This window comes from Apium graveolens, chromosome 6 (assembly GCF_009905375.1).
Source record: "Apium graveolens cultivar Ventura chromosome 6, ASM990537v1, whole genome shotgun sequence".
In the NCBI taxonomy this organism is placed as follows: Eukaryota; Viridiplantae; Streptophyta; class Magnoliopsida; order Apiales; family Apiaceae; genus Apium; species Apium graveolens.
The window spans coordinates 232195834-232216846 of NC_133652.1; the positions used below are offsets into that span (position 1 = coordinate 232195834).

Here is a 21013-nt window from a genome sequence, read left to right on the forward strand (position 1 = left end):
CTGCTATCAAATGTGGATTGAGAAAGCTGGCCCACTGGTTACCTTTGGAGATAACAGCAAAGGTTTATCTGAGGGATATGGCTGTTTGCAAGCTGGGAATGTTATCATTGAAAATTTGTATATTGTGCTAGGTTATTATCAGGAAGCAGTATCTAACATATAGCACCAGCGACGAGACTTGAGAATATTAAGACATATCAGGCACCTGCTGCACATTACACTTGGAATTGGACTCTAGTAAGATGTGTACAAGTGTACTCCTGGTTGGTGAGTCAAAAGAGGAAGTCAGTGCACCACAGTTCATGGACTTTGGAGCTGCAGATCTATTGGACTATGCAATCTCTTCTTCACAATCTCACTTCAGGTTGGTATGAACTAGTGTACTGCTCAAGCAATCGTCATATTTATAACTCTCTAATCACTAGGCACAATCATATTGTTTTATATGTGCAGTGAGTTTTAGGAGTAAATCAAACTTCTTTCTACATTAGTGATTTCTTATTTCATGTAAAATCTTTTGAAATCACTATTGTACATCATTACTCTCAAACGACTAAATGTATAATTTTCATTCATTATAGATCTTAAGTACATGTTATCTCTCTATATTGCCCTATATTTTGTGATACAGGTTCAGTCTCCAATGGCTTTGTTAGGTCTCAATATGTTTGTAGAAGGGGGTTGAATACAAACAATACCGTTTAATCGAATAAAATGCGGAATAAAAAAGTGAAACAAAATTCAAGTTAAATAAAACTATTATTAAACTTGAAAGGTGTTACAACAACGGTATCGTTTACAAGGGATTAATCTCAAATCAATTATTACAAATCTAGAATAAATTCGACATGAACTTTTTCTATTTTTGCAATAAAAAGATCAAATGCTAAAAGCGATTTGAGATTAAGTTCTAGGGATTTCGATCCGCTAGATAGTTACACAAGAACAATAAAAGGATTTCTAGTGGATTAGATTTAACAATAAATACTAGAAATAAATGATCTGTGAATTTGCAATAAGTTCTCTGCAGGTTTCTTTTGTTCTGTGTTCTTCTGAATTTGATATTCAATGCATACACTCTGTTGAAAAATCAGCTGCTGTTGTTAAGTAAACAAAACAGTCCACTTGATCCAGAAAGACTTTCGGCAAGACAATTCATTTGAACTAGAAAGACTTTCGGCAAGACAATCCATTTGAACTAGAAAGACTTTCGGCAAGACAATCCATTTGAACTGGCAAGACAATCAAATGAACTGGCATGCCTTTCGGTATGACTATTGATTGTCATACTGATTGTCTTGCTAATACAAAAGATAGTCTTGCTGAATTAATATAGAATATTAATTCAAAATCAATTCTGAAAATACATAATATTAATTCAGAATTAATTAATCAATTAATTCAAATAATCAATAAATTAATCTTTGCAGATTTAATTTATATTCTTAATTAAATTATACGACTTAATTAATTAATAGAGAATTAATACTACTCTTGAACAGCAACCCTTCTTCTGAAAATCTTCTAAAAGTCACTGTCAATTATGAATCAATTCCACCACTTCAGTGCTGACACTCGATGTACTGTCTGGTTCATGAGTGACTAACTTCCATGACGTTTCTTCATGCCTTGACCTTGATACTCTTGATTTTCTTCAGACTAAATCCTTGTAATTAATTGATACCCTGACGAGATCTCTGTCACTTGATTAAATCCACAATCTTGATTTATATCACTGAGGCTTGATCAATTTCTTGAGCTTCTTCCAGTGAATTAAGTCATCAAGTCTGTAGAAGAACAATGTTACTTAATCATTTGACATATGTTACTATGAGAGATCTCTCGGACGATAGGACCACTATTTACTTGTTACATCCTTATTTGAGTTGAGTTAAATCCTCGAATAAACAAATAGGCTATGACATATGCCTTTCAATCTCCCCCTATTTGTTTGTTAGACAATAACAACAAATACCTAGAGGATAACTCAACTAACAAATAAGAAAAAGATATAAACAGTAATGCAAAGTAAATAGCAGAAAAGTTCTGGATTATATTTAACATTTTCCAGATTCCAAAAGAAATTTACAAGTGAATACAAGATAGATGTTCCTCTAGTCTGAACATATAACTATATTAGTCTATCTTGATTCATAAAGCTCTAATCATATTACATTGAGTTTTGAGCTAATTGAATTCAGTTGTCTTCCCTTCCGAATTCACCTTCTTCCAAATCTTCACCTTCTTCCAAATCTTGAAGCAACTCCTTGTCAAAGACACGATCCTTTTCTGAAGTGAAGCTGTCTGGCCTGACTGGTTGAACTCCAACTGTCTTTAGCTTATTCTTGAGTTGATTATACCTTTTAATATTCTTTTCACAATAAGCTTGAATCAGATCAGCTGCTTGAGTTTTCAACATGGATGAATATCCAGCAGTTCTTAAGTGATGTTCCATCCAGACAGGATGCTTAGCTGAGTAGTCTTTAAGAGATTGTGAATCGAGCTGGCAGATTTGAAGACAGTCAGACTTAAAGAATCTTACCTGATGAGGATTGTTGACCACTTGAGGACTAGCTGTGCTGGCAAACTCTTTGAGCCTTTCTCGAAGAACTTCATTCAATTCTGAGCTTCTTTTGACTTTGTTGAGAAGAACCCAAATCTCTGACAAAGAACGATTCTCAAACAGATGAAGTGATACCTTGATAGATCCTTCACTCTGACAATATACAAATATGCTCATTTCATTTAGAGGTCTGTCAAAAGCAGCTGTGATCTTTGAGACTTCAGTCTTTATAGCATTCATGTACATGTCATTGTTTGGATTAGAGATCTCCAGCTTGTCCAGAAGATGTAGAAACTGCCTATCATTGTTTGTGCTCAGCTGAGGCATATCAAGTACTCTCCTAGCTTCATCCCATTTTTCACCTATCTTCAGTCTGACATCTCTTCTCCTTTCTTGAGCTTTAATGTCATGAAGACATTGCTTTTGAAGAGTTTCTGTTCTTTGGATGTCTTTCCTCATGTCAATGATCTGGGATACCTTTTTGAGTTCAGCTTCTTTTCTTTTCAACTCTGACTGCTGCTGCCGAAACTCTTTCTCAAATAGAGGATCCACTGGAGCTTCCTCTTCCCATTCTCCAAAATCACTTTCCTCCTCAGCTTCAAAGAAACCATCTTTATCTCCCAAGAGTGATTCAGTGGGAACGTCATAAATATCAAAGTCATCCTGTTCTCCACTATAGTAGATATCATCAGGCTTCCCTGTGCCTCCAACAGACGAATATTTTTCTTTTCCCTTTTTACTTCTCCCTTCCTTCTCCCCCTTAGTTGAGGAATCCTCTACAGACTTTCCCTTAGATCCTCCATGACCTCCGTCACCTCCAGAGCCTGAGCCTCCACCAGACGGCTCTTCAAAGAAAGTCCTTTGTTCTTCATTGGGGCAATGCGAATTTTTGATCATGAAGTACAAGTGCTTCATCCCTTCATTCAGATGATCCATACCCGTCTCTATCTTCAGAAATCTGGAGGAATCCAGTGAATGATTTATTTCAACCAAGTCTTCAAGAGAAGTCATTCTTGTATGGAGAGAGCAGAAGTTTGAAATGTCTTCAGCTGATAACATTGGAGATGCCTGGATTGAGTTAAGCTGTGGTACAACAGATGTCTTCAAATCTGATATTTCAGTCCTGATGAGAGCCAGTTGATTATTGACAGAGGTGGAAGAAGAAGACCGTTCAACCACTTGTGCTTTGAATGATTTAGCTTCAGCCTGACTTTTTGCAAGTTGTTCCTTGAGATTAGCAATTTGAGCTAACAGATTTTCAGTGTTTGTGTCTATGTGTGCACTCACCTGAATATCTCTCCTGTTTAATTCACTCAACTCACATGCTTGTATATCTCTCAATATAATTTCTCGTGAGGAGTCTTCCTGATGCTGATCTTCTGTACCTGCATATAAAATCACCCTAGCCTCTTCAAGAGAGGTCAGTGGTGGTGCAATGGGAATTCGCGAGTCCCGATCCTCAGTCAAACCTATCTTTTCATGTGAAATAGATGTCTGAATTGCTTCAGGGATAGATTGACCGAGTTGCCCTCCACATTCTCCAGATAAATCTGCGAGTGGAGAATCCCGTGAGGGAGCCAGAGGTGTTGGATCTGGGAGGGGAGAAAATGACTCTATTAAAGGTGGCTGAGAGTCAGATTTTCCCTCAGAAGCATGTGACTGCTCTTCTGCCGTAACTATGGCAGGCACTGTAACCGACTCAATGTGCACTCCTCGCTTCGTGTCCTGAGTATCATCTACTGGTATGTATGCTTCCATTGTGAGTAATGGAATTGTGCTTGACTCAGTACAGGATGTCATGGCCTTATGGCAAATTTCAATAGATTCATCTTGTTGAGAGAATGTTTCTAGTAACTGTTCAGTGGCCATTTCAAAGTCCATATCCTGTTGGGAGGACAAGGATGGGCTTTCAGATGCCTCAGTAAATGTTCTTCTTTTCTTGGGTGGAGGCAGAGCTGAGGGTTCACTCACATCCACTAACATACTACTTCCTACTAACCTTCCAGGCAACATTTTAGACAGTGGGGGAAAGGTTGAGATAGGTTGTGACTCTGTGTTTGGCTCTATGACCTGGGATTGAAGCTGTGGTTCTACAACTTCATGGTCAGTCCTATCAACCACTGGGGGTCTTTCAACAGAAGTAGGAATAGGTTGAGTTTGAGGAATTATTACCTGCAGAAGAAGAGCATCTGATGTTTGAGCCTGGGTGGTTTGAACCACTGGAGGTTGAGCTTGCTGTTCATGACCAGGAAGATTGAAGATAGGTAAAGGAATGTAAGTGGCCATAAAAGAAGATACAAGTACTGGAACTTGCATGAATTTGAAGGTTATGTCTTGCCGAGTGTAAATCTTTTTTCTTACTAGAGGGGGTTCGGTTACTGAAGAGTTAGCAAAAAGGGCTTTATGCTCAGGTGAGAGAAGATGTTCTGCTATGAGCATGAGAAAACGAGCATAGTAGCACGAGACCCTACGATTTGTAGAATGATCACGTAAAGAAGTAGTGAGACGTCTCAGTAGAATGGGTAAAAGTAGTTTGCCAAAATTGATCCTTTGATTGAAAACAACCGCAAGACCAATATACTGCATAGTGGAAGTGATGTTGTGAAAGTTGGATTTAGTGCAGTTGGCAAACACTTTAGAAAGTGTATCGAAGAAAATGTCCCATTCAGAAACCAAATTGGATTTAGACAATTTGGTTAAATTAATCACCCCCTGATAGTGAATAGCATGGAAAAAGTTTGAAATATCATTTTCAGAGGGCAAATTACAGAAATTGTCCAATGGAAAATTTAACGCTCGATTGACGACTGTTTCATCAACCACATACTGTGTGTTTGCCACGGTGAATGAAAAAGATTTAAAATCATTGGCCATAGTAGAGGTTGTGCAAATCAGTCTGAGCAGATCAACATTTAAAATCACATTTGATTTAATAGCAGAGCTAACAATCGAATGGTCATTTAAAAATCTAATCCACGGCTTAAATTTTTCCACATCACATTTATCTGGATTAAAATAACCAACAAGATTATGCGAAACAATTTGGAAATTGAGAGCCATTTTAAAAAAAATAATAAGACACACACATTCAGAGTTTAAGAGTAATATTAAGAAAATTCGAATTAATTAAATTAATTTAATAATTCGAATTAAATCAATTATATCCGAAAAATTTAGAAGGTAATGTATCTCGTTAAAGTTCTTAACTCTCAACACAAGATCTGAAAAATGCACAAGACACCAAACAAAATTAAATAGAAATACCCAAAATAAAACAAACACAAACTGATTTTGAAGAGAGGAAAAGAAAGAAGAAAAAGAAGTGAAATAGTTTTAACAAAAAATCGACAGCACTTTTGTATGTATATACGTGTATGTATATATAACAGGAGTGAAGTTTTGAGAAGCTGAGTAAAAACTCGAGCAAGAAGACAATGGAGGTTGTTTTGATTAAGATCGAATAGAGAGAGAGAGAGAGAGAAAAACGAGAGAAAAAAGAAACTGATGAAATTTAAAAAAAAACAAGAACTGAATGATTTTACAAAACAAAAAAAGAACCGTTAAGTAGACAACTGGTATGACAATCGAGGAAAGTCATACCGATTGTCTTCCCGATTGTCATACCAGGCAATTTGAGAAAACAAAACAAACAAAAAACATAGTAATAATATAACTGGTATGACAATCTGATAGTCATACCGATTGTCATACCAGTTGGGTTTGAATGACAATCAATAGTCATACCGATTGTCTTGCCATTTATAAAATTAAACTGAATTAAAAATAAACACTTATATGTACTGGAATGACTTTCAGCAAAATAATTTCAATTGTCTTGCCGATTATCATTCTAGTATAAAATAAATTAAATATTTATATAAATATATTGAAATAACTTTCAACAAGACAATTTCAATTGTCTTGCCGATTGTCATTCAAGTATCAAATTAACACAAACAAACAAATATATATATAAATATATAAACCAAATATAAAATACATATAAATATATATAAATATAAAATATATATAAATATAAAATATATATAAATATAAAATATATATTTATATTTGGTTTATTCTATAAACCAAATATAAATAGTTTTAACAAAAACAGAACATATTAAAAAAAATTACGGAAAACTACAATAAATACTAATATAGATATGGAAAAAAATATTTACACAATTAAAATATTTCAGAGATAATTATATTTTCAGTCCAAAAATAGATTTCTTTTGAATTTTAGCAAATAAAATTCATAGAAAAATATTTTTAGAGAAAATAAAATATTCTGAGACATTAAAATTAACAAGTTGAATAAATAAATAAGATAAGATAATAAAAACTTACATAGAAATAAGCAAGAAATTATGGAAAATGATAAAATAAATTTGCAAATGAATTTTTTATTTATGAAAAAATCATTTGTAAATTCACTCAAGAACAGATTTCAGATATTCACAAGTTTAATCACTAAAGCTATTCAACATACCCAATTTACCAACTAATTTGGTAAATGTGGATTCATCAAGAGGTTTAGTGAAAATGTCTGTTATTTGTTCTTCTGTTGGAACAAAAAATAGTTCAACAGTACCATTCATGACGTGCTCTCTAATAAAATGATACATGATGTCAATGTGCTTGGTCCTTGTATGCTGCACAGGGTTGTTGGTGATGGCTATTGCACTTGTATTGTCACATAGAATAGGTATTTTGTTCAATACAGAGCTATAGTCCCGTAGCTGATTCCTAATCCACAAGATCTGAGCACAGCAGCTTCCAGCAGCAATATATACAGCCTCGGCCATTGAATTTGAAACTGTTTGCTGTTTCTTGCTGTACCATGAGGCTAGTCTGCTACCTAGGAATTGACAACTCCCTGAGGTGCTTTTCCTATCAACAACACTTCCTGCGTAATCTGAATCTGTATATCCAACAAGGTTAAAACCAGATTCTTTAGGGTACCAAATATCTAGATTTGGTGTTCCCTTAAGATATCTTAAGATTCGTTTAACAACAACGAGATGAATATCTCTAGGCTCCGCTTGGAACCTTGCACATAAGCATGTAGCATACATAATATCTGGTCTACTTGTAGTAAAATAGAGTAACGAGCCAATCATACCTCTATAGCTTGTGACATCTACCTTAATGGAGTTTTCACATGGTCCAAGCTTGACAGCTGTAGTTGACGGAGTCCTTGCTGATGCAGAATCCTCTAGATTGTACTTTTTGAGGAGTTCCTTGAGATACTTGGATTGACAAATAAAAGTTCCATCTAACTTTTGATTTACTTGTAATCCAAGAAAGAACTTCAGCTCTCCCATCATGCTCATTTCAAATTTGCTGTGCATTAACTTAGCAAATCTCTTACAGAGATTATCATTAGTAGACCCAAATATTATATCATCTACATAGACTTGGACTAATATAGTATCATTCTTATGCTTTTTAAAAAAGAGAGTTTTGTCTATGACACCTCTAATAAAGCTATTTTCAATAAGAAATTCAGAGAGAGTGTCATACCATTTTCTCGGAGACTGTTTGAGTCCATAGATAGCCTTGAAAAGAAAGTAGACAAAATCGAAATGATCTGGATCTTCAAAACCAGGAGGTTGCTCTACATATACCTCTTCATCTAGCTTTCCATTCAGAAAGGCACTCTTGACATCCATTTGATAAACTTTAAAGTTAGAGAATGCTGCAAATGCCAGAAATATCCTGATGGCCTCTAGTCTAGCCACTGGAGCATAGGTTTCATCATAATCAATGCCTTCCGCTTGAGAATACCCTTTAGCTACCAGTCTTGCTTTGTTTCTTGTAACCATACCATCTTCATCTAGTTTATTCCTGAATACCCACCGAGTACCAACATCTTTCTTGTGTGTAGGTCTAGGTACCAGTTTCCAGACTTGTTGATGTTCAAACTGATTGAGTTCATCTTGCATAGTAATCACCCAATCTGGATCAGTCAGTGCTTCCTCAATCTTCTTAGGTTCCATCTCAGAAAGAAATCCTGAGAACAGACACTCATTTTGAGTAGCACGTCTAGTTCTGACTCCAACATCTGGATCACCAATAATCAACTCAAAAGGATGAGCTTTATTCCAGACAGTCTGTCTTGGAAGATTTGATCTTGATGATTCGCCTTGAAATTGATTGGGATGTTGTATCCTACTAGTTGATCCTTCAGCATCTCCCCCTGAGTTGTTGCCATGTTGACTTGAAGATTCTCCGTCAGTACCAGTGGTATCTCCATTGTTGCCAAAGTTTCCATCACCATTACCTTGAATATCATCATGATTAACAGGTTCTTCACCAGCAACAACCTCAGGTTCTTGGTCATGTTCTGATTCTGAATCTGACATGTCATCAAACTTCAGTTTCTCAAAAGGATCTTCAGTTTGGATACTATGGATTTTAGTATCATCAAAGGTAACATTGACACTTTCAGTTACTTTGTGTTGATCAATGATATACACCCTGTATGATCTTCTTCCATATCCAACAAAAATACCCTCATATGCCTTTGCCTCGAATTTACCACGACGATCATCTCCATCCTTAAGCACGAAACATCTGGCACCAAATACATGAAAGTATTTGATAGAAGGTTTCTATTCATTCAAAATCTCATAAGGAGTTTTCATGAAGTCTTTGTTGATTAGAGTTCGATTCTGAGTATAACATGCAGTATTGACAGCTTCAGCCCAAAAGTACATTGGAAGACCTGATTCACTTAACATCGTTCTTGCAGCTTCAATCAATGTACGATTCTTCCTTTCTACCACTCCATTTTGCTGAGGGATTCTAGGAGCTGAAAATTGTCTGGTAATCCCTTTGTCTGTACATAATCCATTGAGAAGTGAATTCTTGAATTCTGTTCCATTATCTAACCTTATTGCTCTAACAGGGACATTAGAATCTAACTCGATCAACTTGATATGATCAATCACAACTTGTGGTGTTTCATCCTTCGAGTGAAGGAATAAAACCCACGTATACTTGGAATAGTCATCAACTATCACAAGACAGTAACACTTCTTTGACATCGAAAGGACATTAACTGGTCCAAATAAATCCACGTGCAATAATTGCAGAACACCAGTTATGGAGGATGTGTCAGTGCCTCTGTGACTTACTTTCTTTGACTTTCCTTTCTGGCAAGCCTCACACAGTCCTTCTGGGGAGAATTCCAGCTGAGGCAGACCTCTGACCAATTCTCTTTTGATAAGAGAATTCATTGTTTTGAAATTGAGATGAGAAAGTCTCTTGTGCCATAGCCAACTCTCATCAGACGATGCCTTTTCATAGAAACAATTGACTTCAGGATTGCTTCCAGAGTTCATGTCAGCTACGAACAGATTTCCTTTCCGGATTCCCATCAAAGAGGGTTTTTCATTTTTCTTGTGCAGAATCTGACACTTCAGCTTGTCGAATAAAACATTTTAGCTGTTGTCACAGAACTGACTAATGCTAAGCAGATTATGTTCAAGTCCTTGCACAACATACACATTTTTAATGATAACATTTCCAGCTAGCAAACTGCCATATCCCTCAGTTAAACCTTTGCTGTTATCTCCAAAGGTAACCACTGGGCCAACTTTCTCAACCACATTTGATAGCAGGGCTCTATCTCCGGTCATATGTCTTGACGATCCGCTGTCAAGAATCCACACTACCGGTTGTACCTGTTTAATGCCCTGCAATACAAATGGATTAGACCTTCTTCATAAGTTTCTTACTAAATTCTTCCCTATGGCGAAGACAGCTGCACTCAGGAATACTATTACTCAATTTGCGCAGCAAACGGGAGAATCGCTATGTGAATCTTGGGAGCACTACAAGGAGATGCTTAGGAAGTGTCCTCATCATGGAATTAGGTCAGAAATAATTTTTCAAGGTATAGTTCTTTGATGTTATAAAGAGTGGTTGCAGTATAAAAGTTTCTGTGTTTTTAAACAATTTTGTTTCAGTGTTTGGTGTTCGGTAGTTATACTTTTGGGGAGTAGTATCATATTGGTGTGATTCGATATATGAGGATCAACAAATGATGGTTTACAAAGAATAAGGCCTATAACTCAAGATCAAGAAAGAATCAGGGTTCAAGGATAAGTGGTTTAGAACACTTGCATTATAAAACAGGAGTTATGTTTAATAGTAGTGACATGTTGTGAAACAGTTCGAAAATATTGGTAATATGTCTTGAAGAAAAGTTCAGAAATACTTGCCTTACAATGCTTTACAACTATTACTGATCAACTCTGAGCCGACTCTGCTGCTCAGGTTCTAACGTCCAACTCCTAGCTTCCATTAGATTTCGACTTCGACACTTAGGTCTTTCTGTTGAAACTCTATTGAGCTCGTCAACTGACCACTATGTTATCTTTAGTCCATCGTCCACTTTCAGGTTCCCGACTATAACCTACAGGGTCGAAATACCCTACATTAGACATCTAGGTATGCTTGACATATCCTCGATACTAATTCTTACCCAACGATATTCAAACCTGACTTGTAAGTATATGGATTATTATAATATAACAACACACCCAACAGTCAGGGTTCACATTCTCGAGAAATCGGTTTGGTGTTTGTTTTCCGAAAATACGTATACTTGTAATTTTACAAATCAGGGTTATGGATTTTTAACAAATTATTTATCACATCGTGCAGCCAGGTTTCATATAGAACACATATATATCTATATAACCATTTGACGTCCCGATAATCGTTAGATACGCGCCCGTATTGCTGTAGGTAATTTTTTTCCAGAAATTGGGCAGCGCCTCCTCTGTTTATCGGGCTACCCGTCGAAACATCAACCGACGTCAATTCAATAACAGCAATCCAATTTAACACACGACAATCAATCCCAACTCACAAATTCCAATTATCGATACAATTTAATAATCATAACCAATTCAACCACCCTGATTTCATATTTACTACGTACTAATTTGATCCAGAATAAAACACCACACGAATTTTATATATTTAAAATATTAGGACTCAGAAATAATCATCACAGTCCACCGTCAGCTCACGAATGTTCATCGCTGACGGCGGCGAATTTCGGAGGTACCCGATTCGGATGCCATTCACGAATATCACCAATTAATTTGTAAGTTTCAAAAATATGATCCGAGTAATTACAGAAACTTATTCGAGATATCATATCAAATAATTCGAGTAAATATCTTAAATATTTATCGAATAGATCACCAAATTAACTACTCGAATTTCGTCTGAAATAATAAAAGGAATCAGCCATCGGAATCAATACACGGCCGCGCGTGCATCAACAACATAAAGAACCGGAACCAAAAACGGAAAGAAACAAGAAGCCGGCCGGAAAAGAAGGCCAACAAGCAGTAACAACATCACCACACACTGAACCAACACCATCCCTACCATCCATGAATACATGCACTGATATACGCATATATACACATACGCACACAGGTACAAAATGCATACATAGTGGCCAGAAAGGAAGAACAAGGTAGCCCAATACTGCAATTACCGAAAATAGGCACAACAGGAGGCAATCGTCGAAGAGCAGGAAGGAGGAGACGAGGAACAGAGATAAAACCAAGGTGGTAAGATGTACACGGGGGGAAAGGGGTTACAGGGGGTAGTGGTTTTCTATTTTATTATATATTTATTTATTTTTTATATGATGTACGATCAATGCAGTACACATAATAGTATAACTGGTAGTACAATTCATGTAATTCAAATACGTATATTGAAGATTCTAAGACCCGGTTAATCCCGAAATTCAAAACTAACGGACAAAGGTGTACGCGAAAATATTTTTTGAAAATTATGAAAATAATCTTAAAATGTTACAAATATCCCGAAGTTAATAAAAACATGAATTTTGAAATTTTAAAAGGATTTTTAAAATACACTTTATATTCGCTTTTATCAATGAAGCGAAACAACGAGTGCGTGAAATTAATCCCGAAAATTTCCAAAATAATTTTAAAATTCTCAGAATATTCCAAACTTAAATACATATGAGTTTCATAATTTTTGAAGAATTGTAGAATTAAATATGGATTTTACAAATAAAAGCATTCAGAAAATCATTTAAAGATAAATATTTAATAAAATATTGATTTCTTAATTTTATAAAATCCTAAAAATAATTATTGTAATTATAAAATCATAAAAATAAATTTTGAAACATTCCCAATATTTATGCAAATAATTTGCACCAAATCTACTTTTGAAAATGAAAACAATCCAACACGACTCCATAATTAATCACACGAACAACCCGGTATATTATAAATTACACCTATATAATAATCAACCAACACAGAGCGGTCAAAACCAATACACATATTTTATTTAATAATTTCTGTAATAATCACATATTTAAATAATTCAAAAACACATGAGTCGTTATATCATCTCCCCCTTAAAAGGATTCTGTCCTCAGAATCTGGTCTAACTAATTAAGTGAGGATATTTGTCAAGCATATCTGACTCAAATTTCTAAATAGACCCCTCTACTCGAGGGTTCAAACATACTCACACTAGGTATGCACTCATTTCCAAGGACTTGCCTTTAACGATCAAGAATTTGGATTGATTACTATATGCAGAACAACTTGGACAAGAGCCCCATTGGCTCCTGATCAATTACTTAATTCAAACCCAATACTTATCACTTTAATATTGACAAGTAAAATACATTAGGTATACACACTGGTGTGACGGTCATATCATTCACGAACAACTTTATATGTATTTATCCATGCCTCGAATGGTTCACTAATTTTAGGACTTATCATGTCCCTTCTACTTAGACTTATCCAGTTTCTTATAAGACGACACTTTTACTAACACTACTGGTCCTATTTCTATATTCATATTCTTTTTCAATATAATTTTGCCTTCTTTCTTTGTCTACTCTAAGCTGCTTCAATCAATATTACTACGTTCTTGATGTGCTGAATTAACTTTAGAATTTGACAACTTTCTTTCTCCCATTTTATTTCAATAAAAATGGGGACCTACACTTGCGTTCACATGAAGCTTAATAAAATGGCATTCCAAAGCTGACATTGCTGATAAATGATCGTTCCAGTGTTTCCTTAAAACTTCACCTCTCAACATATCTTACATTTCCTAAATCATTTCCGTACTTTGATTCTCCGTATAAGGATATTAGACGGTGCTCATTTTCCACTTGGTTTCTAATCGTTTAAGCATCTCTTATCATTTTTCATCAATTAAGGCTGAAAAGTAGTCTTATATATTCACGTATTATCACCCTTAAGTATTTAAGCTTCAGATTCCACTCTTTCCCATTCGTCTATTAATTTCTCGGTGGTCTTAATTACATCCAATCTTCTCTGTCGGCATAATGCATCTGTTACCATACATCTTTGCTTAGGTAGTTGTTAATAGATTAATTAAAATCTTTTGTTAACCCTAATCAAAATTTCATTTTTGAAGACTCAACGTATAGTTGTTTTCCTTCTGATTTTTAGAGAAAAATCCTTGGGCATCCCACGCAGACTATCTTATTCCTTGAGTAGCTGAGGATGTTACCAATAAATACAGTTTACTTATCCAAATACTTCTTATACACCACATTTCTTAATTCTTTATAGCCATCTGATACACTTGTCATTTCACATAACGTCACCAGAGCTTACAATGCTCTGAACTGACTTTAATTGTAATCTCTGATATTTTCTCAAGTCAGATCTTAAGTTAATTCTCAATACGTAACACACTTCTTAAATTAGGTCTTATAAGTAATCAATCCTTTATAGGGTCTCACTTCTTCTTATTCATTATTTTGTTAAACTCCCGTTAATCAGTACATAATCTCATAATTTCATTTCTTTTCTCCAGCAACATCACTGATACATTTTACGATTTGCTTCTTGTAAAACAATTCCTTGGTCTTCCTTATTCACTAGGCCTCCGATACTTTGTCTTAATTCTTTGACATGTCCAATACTTCCCAGTATATTTTGAAATTCTCTTCTTATACCTGGTTATCACTATTTTTTATTAAATTTCCGTATATCTTGACATTTCTTCAATAAATTAAATACTTTATATTGTGAATTTCCCGTGGAATCTCATTTCTTAATTTTTCTACTTGTAGCATCCAAGTGTTGGAAGAAAACCTAAGAATATCATAATCGTCCCCCTGAGCGTATGGATTTCCTCTTACTAACTACTAACCTCGTGATCCATTATCTTCTCTTGACATCTCCTTATTTTTCCCTTAACATTTCAACTGAAAGGTCATACTATCCATCCTTGCTTCTTTTGGATTATAACCTCCGACTTCCAATTCTAGCTTCTAAAATTCCCTAGAAAATTCTTCCGGTATAGAGTCTATGTCCGTTATTGCTTTCCTTTATCTTTGCTTTTCCTTGTGAATACATACTTCAACCTCTTATGGCCCGTATAGGTCCTACACCTTTCTCCATACCTATCATGTTTCTCAATCTTTCAAAGCGGATATTATTACTGTTAATCCCACATTATGAGTAGGATACTTCTGCTCATAAGGTTTCGGTTGTCTGGATGCATATACACTAACTCTATTGTGCTGCATCAACATACATCCTATTCCCTAATGAGAAGCATCACTATAAACTACCAAACCTCCTTGATACTTTTAAATTAATAAAACAGGTGCTGAAACCATTCTTTCATTTAACTTCGCAAAACTTTCCTTCACCCTTCTCCACTTCACAAAACTTCTTATTTTTCTTGATTAGCTTCATCAAAGGTATTGCAGTTTTAAAGAATTCTTGCGCAAATTTGCAGTATAACCGGTTCATGGTAAAACTTCTTACCTTTGCTGGTGCTTTTGATCTTTCTTTATTCATAGTGACTTTAATTTCTGCTGGATCTCCTTTGGTCTCCTCCTCTCTGACTATTCATGCTTCCTACCATCAAAACTTTCACCTTGTAAACCTTTCATGCAACATCTTTCTTCTTCGACTCCCCAATTGTCATTAAATGCTTCGCATGGTCCTCCGTTGACTTTAAGTAATATAATTACAACTCATCCAGATATTCCTTAAAGATTATGTCCATAGGTTCAATCTCCAATTGGTAACGCCTAAATCTTAAATTAATTTTTAGAAAATACATTGCTTCTTCTATTTGATCAATAAATCAGTAGTTCGAGGTAACAGATACTTACTCTTGATAGTAAACTTGTTGAGCTTTCTTTAGTCGACGTATAATCTCATACTTCCATTTTTTTATTAACAAATTAATACCGGTGCACCTCATGGGATCCACTGGGTTTAATCACTTCTTCTTCTAGCATCTCTTGCATCTGCTTTGCTAACTCCCTTATTCTAACTGGTGCCATTTTATATAAGACCTTGGTCAATGGCTTCGTCTCAGGTGCTAAGTCAATCAAGAACTTCATTCCTCTACCTGGAGGAATATCGATAACTCATCTGGAAACATATCCTGAAACTCCTTAATTTCTATTAAATCTTCAAATTTTTATTTGCTTCTGACTTTTATGTATCCCATAATCACCATAATGCTCATATCTTGATCACCGTAATCATTAACAAATTCTTAACCCTCATTTTTCCTTTATACCTCATCATACTCTCATTTAACGTCTTCAGGACTATCTCTTCATCATGACGGTTTGTCTGGGCATCATGCTTCCATAGTTAATCCATTCCTTAGAATAATGTCAAGTCCTCTTGTTTCCCATGATATCAATTCTTTATAACTTATTGCCAGAAATCTCAATTGCATCATTGGTATTCACTTATGTAACAATTACACGTCCTTGACTTTCTAGTCCTTTAATCATAATCTTATCAATTTAATAGAGCAATTCGTCATCAACAAAACCTTGAGAGATAAACAATTAAGTTTCTCTCACATCTTTTAATACTTTAACGCATAAGGTATTTACCATAATCATCCATGTTATCACGTGCATATTCTGAACAACATATTTCTTAGGAAAATCGCATATTCTCGTCCTAAAAAACGTATTCCTTATTGGAGTAGATTCCCTTGATTCTTAGTGGATCCTTCACTGGGGCTAGTGATTTGCAATCCTCGCCAGGTGCCCTTATTTCCTTCCCATGCATAAGACGTAGATGGAACTTCGTCCACTTAATTAGGATACATTGATTTCTGTTTGAAAACCTCTTACATAGAACGATAATACAATGAAACGACTAGAAGGATTCAAAGTTCAACGAAATTAGAGTTGAAAAGAAAGAAGAACAAGGATTTGAATATGAATGAGACAACCACATTGGTACTTAAGATGGCCAGTCTTTCGTACCATATGGCATACAACATATGATTAGGTGGCGTCCCACCCGACTCTTCGTCATTCTAACAAAGTGTCTCATCATAACACTGTTTGTCCCAATCAGAAAGCAAAACTTGAGGGAAGCAAATCAATTTGAAAGGAATGAAATATCTTCCTTTTTGATATCATTATAAAGAATTAAGAAAAGAAGTTCATACATTTTTTTTAGGAATTAAAAAGGAATATACGCGATAACATTGAAGACAAGAACAATACCACTGGTCACCATCCACATTTCATTTGTATTCATCTTTCGAGCTCATTCGATCATATCCCAATTGCGTCATATAACAACTTTAGAAAGTCCGCTGAAATGTCTTCGCAACCAAGTATTATAATGAATTCTTACTTGCTAAATTTTGCGTCTTTAATATCGCACTTTCACGTATAATACCTTAACAATTCGATCATAATGGCGCTCATACCTGGTAACTTCGAGATTCCTCTTTTAATTTGGAATAACCATGAATTGTTCAGCATAGCGATCCTTTTTGCTAATAATCTTTTTCTTTTAGAAGGGTCTGGAAATCTTTCCAATCTCTTTCGATCACACCCATGCTCTTTTTAAATCAATGAATTCTTTAACTCTAATGGTCTCTGCAACTAGATAAATAATTACTCCATACACGGGTTCTATTGTTAATCTTATCAACAATACTTGCACCTTACTGTTAGGAATAATCATCTTCTTCATAATCGCAGGTTACTTCGTTCTTGGAATTAGCAATACTAGGTCTGAAACAGCATCTCTTCAGGTAATCCGGGTTTTCTAGCAAACAAGAAACTCAAGTAGTAAATTAACAACCAATGTTTAAATATCATTTTATTCAAAAAGGCTTTTGGAAATTTTGTAAGGAAAATCTTTTTCGAAAACTTGTTAAAAATTTTGAAAATCACAAATCTGGTTGTTCTTACTATATGAGTTGGTTGTTGTCCTTCCGACCTATAACAAGATACCAATTTTAAAAAAAAAACAATCACATAAAGGTCCGTTCACTTCGATCTACCTTTTCTCCTTTATCGAGTCCACTTACCTTCCTTAATCGATGAAACTTCAATTGTTGTCGCACATTATCTTATTCGTAGCTTCACATCAAGGCTCCCATTTATTATCGTTACAGTAGTTAAGTAGAACAGGCTATCCAATAGTCAACAAGTCTATTTCTTAGAACAAAATTTGCCCGTATCACATCATATCACTACTTTACATATCGCATTTATCATATCATCATCATTTAATTTCACAAAAATTCCAGGTTTATACTTTTCTCTCTTACTCTTTCAAAATTCATCTAGTTCATCCCATAATTATTCACAGGTGGCTTAGTCACTAAGGGCTTCTTTTAACCCGATAACAGCTATCCTCTAAAACACTTAAATCTCCTCTCTAAACTTCGTCTTACCTTTATTTATAACTCAAGCGCTCACCATTTACTGTAGCTCTCGAATCCATCGTCGTAGGTACAATCGCTTCATAGGACAAGTTCTAAACTGGGGGTATAGAACAAGATGTAGGGTAAACCAAAGAGATACGCTCACAGCCGAATGTCCAGTGAAAGAAGAATAAACAGATGGAAATTCTTGAATAGGTAATCTCGCATCAAGAGGTGGAGAAATAGCGTAGAATAGCTTGAAGAAGTGCATCCATTATAACAAAAGGTAGTGCCATTAATACTGATGGAGGAATAAGGTACAAATCCAATTTGAGAGAAGATGACGATCCTCAAACGGAAAGCTCCAAATGATCAAATGACATCGGGAAATCAGGATCTGCCATTGTCATTGTCTGGAAATCACCTCGCAAGCTGAGAATCCCGAATCGCAATATGAACTGTGCCGGAGACTTATGATGTAATCGCACTCATCCTCTCGACGTCTTATCTTTCTATTTCCTATTCCTAATCCTAACCTTCTACCCAATCCCGACAATCTAGGCTTGTTTCAGTGACTTATAACCTGTAGCTCTGATACCAACCTGTGGCGCCCTCCAAACCCGGGTCAGAAGTATGGGGTCCACAACACATTCACAATATATAAACCTATACATAAAATATTAATTGCAATGACCCTGTTTCACATAACCACGGATCACAACAGGTTAAAGTATGAAAACAAGCCACAATCTTAACCTTTATTACAATGTACAAAATCCCAACTAATTTAACTTACAATTGATATCAAAATCATTCTTACAATTTGACTATCTCTCTACCGCATGAAGCTTCTGCTAGCTCGATTCAACTCAACTGGAACCTTAGCCCGTACTTTGGACTGAGGAACTTCACTATCGTCCATATTATTTTCAACTGTAAAATATATAAAAGAATCGCAAGGGTGAGCTAACTAGCTCAGCAAGTCATAATAGTGATAACTGAGGTTAAACAATGATCAAATGAGATGATTCAAAGGAATCAAGTTTCTTTTTAACTCATCATTAGAATTGGATATTCATTTTAAGTTTTAAAAACCAAGGTTAGGCTGCTGATCAGTCACACACTAACCCCGAGCAAGCACACAACACTGCTCTAATTACTGGAGCCAAGGCACACATTGGCCTAACTTGACCATTGGTATGGTCTGACCATGAATCTGGTCTGCATATATAAAAACTATCCAATCCTAAAGCAGTTCAATATGATAAACAATATAATTCAATGAAACAAGTTCATAATCAACGATAGTTAAACACTTGAATAAAAGCATAAGGAAGTTATGGATATCTCAAGGGGATTTCAGGGTATGTATAAGAAATGGTTTTCAATTTGTACCAGCATCCGGTATTAGGTCAGAAATGATTTTTCAAGGTATAGTTCTTTGATGTTATAAAGAGTGGTTGTAGTATAAAAGTTTCTGTGTTTTTAAACAATTTTGTTTAAGTGTTTGGTGTTCGGTAGTTATACTTTTGGGGAGTAGTATCATATTGGTGTGTTTCGATATATGAGGATCAACAAAGGATGGTTTACAAAGAATAAGGCCTACAACTCAAGATCAAGAAAGAATCAGGGTTCAAGGGTAAGTGGTTTAAAACACTTGCATTATAAAACAGGAGTTATGTTTAATAATAGTGATATGTTATGAAACAGTTCGAAAACATTGGTAATATGTCTTGAAGAAAAGTTCAGAAATACTTGCCTTACAAGGCTTTATAACTATTACTAATCAACTCTGAGCCGACTCTGCTGCTCAGGTTCTAATGTCCAACCCCTAGCTTCCATTGGATTTCGACTTCGACACTTAGGTCTTTCTGTTGAAACTCTATTGAGCTCGTCAACTGACCACTATGTTATCTTTAGTCCATCGTCCACTTTCAGGTTCCCGACTATAACCTACAGGGTCGAAATACCCTACATTAGACGTCTAGGTATGCTTGACATATCCTCGATACTAATTCTTACCAACGATATTCAAACCTGACTTGTAAGTATATGGATTATTATAATATAACAACACACCCAACAGTCAGGGTTCACATTCTCGAGAAATCGGTTTGGTTTTTGTTTTCCGAAAATACGTATACTTGTAATTTTACAAATCAGGGTTATGGATTTTTAACAAATTATTTATCACATCGTGCAGCCAGGTTTCATATAGAACACATATATATCTATATAACCATTTGACGTCCCGATAATCGTTAGATACGCGCTCGTATTGCAGTAGGTAAATTTTTTCCAGAAATTGGGCAGCGCCTCCTCTGTTTATCGGGCTACCCGTCGAAACATCAATCGATGTCAATTCAATAACAGCAATCCAATTTAACACACGACAATCAATCCCAACTCACAAATTCCAATTATCGATACAATTTAATAATCATAACCAATTCAACCACCCTGATTTCATATTTACTACGTACTAATTCGATCCAGAATAAAACACCACACGAATTTTATATATATAAAATATTAGGACTCAGAAATAATCATTACAGTCCACCGTCAGTTCATGAATGTTCATCGCTGACGGCGGCAAATTTTGGAGGTACCCGATTCGGATGCCATTCACGAATTTCACCAATTAATTTGTAACTTTCAAAAATATGATCCGAGTAATTACAGAAACTTATTCGAGATATCATATCAAATAATTCGAGTAAA

The 21013-nt window shown here is 35.3% G+C and overlaps 1 non-coding gene across 1 annotated transcript; it reads right to left on the reverse strand.

Moving 5' to 3' along the window:
• Positions 1-10339: 10339 nt before the first annotated feature.
• Positions 10340-10446, reverse strand: LOC141670095 (small nucleolar RNA R71). The gene has a single exon (XR_012554342.1). It is a non-coding gene; the product is annotated as a small nucleolar RNA R71 (small nucleolar RNA).
• Positions 10447-21013: the final 10567 nt, after the last annotated feature.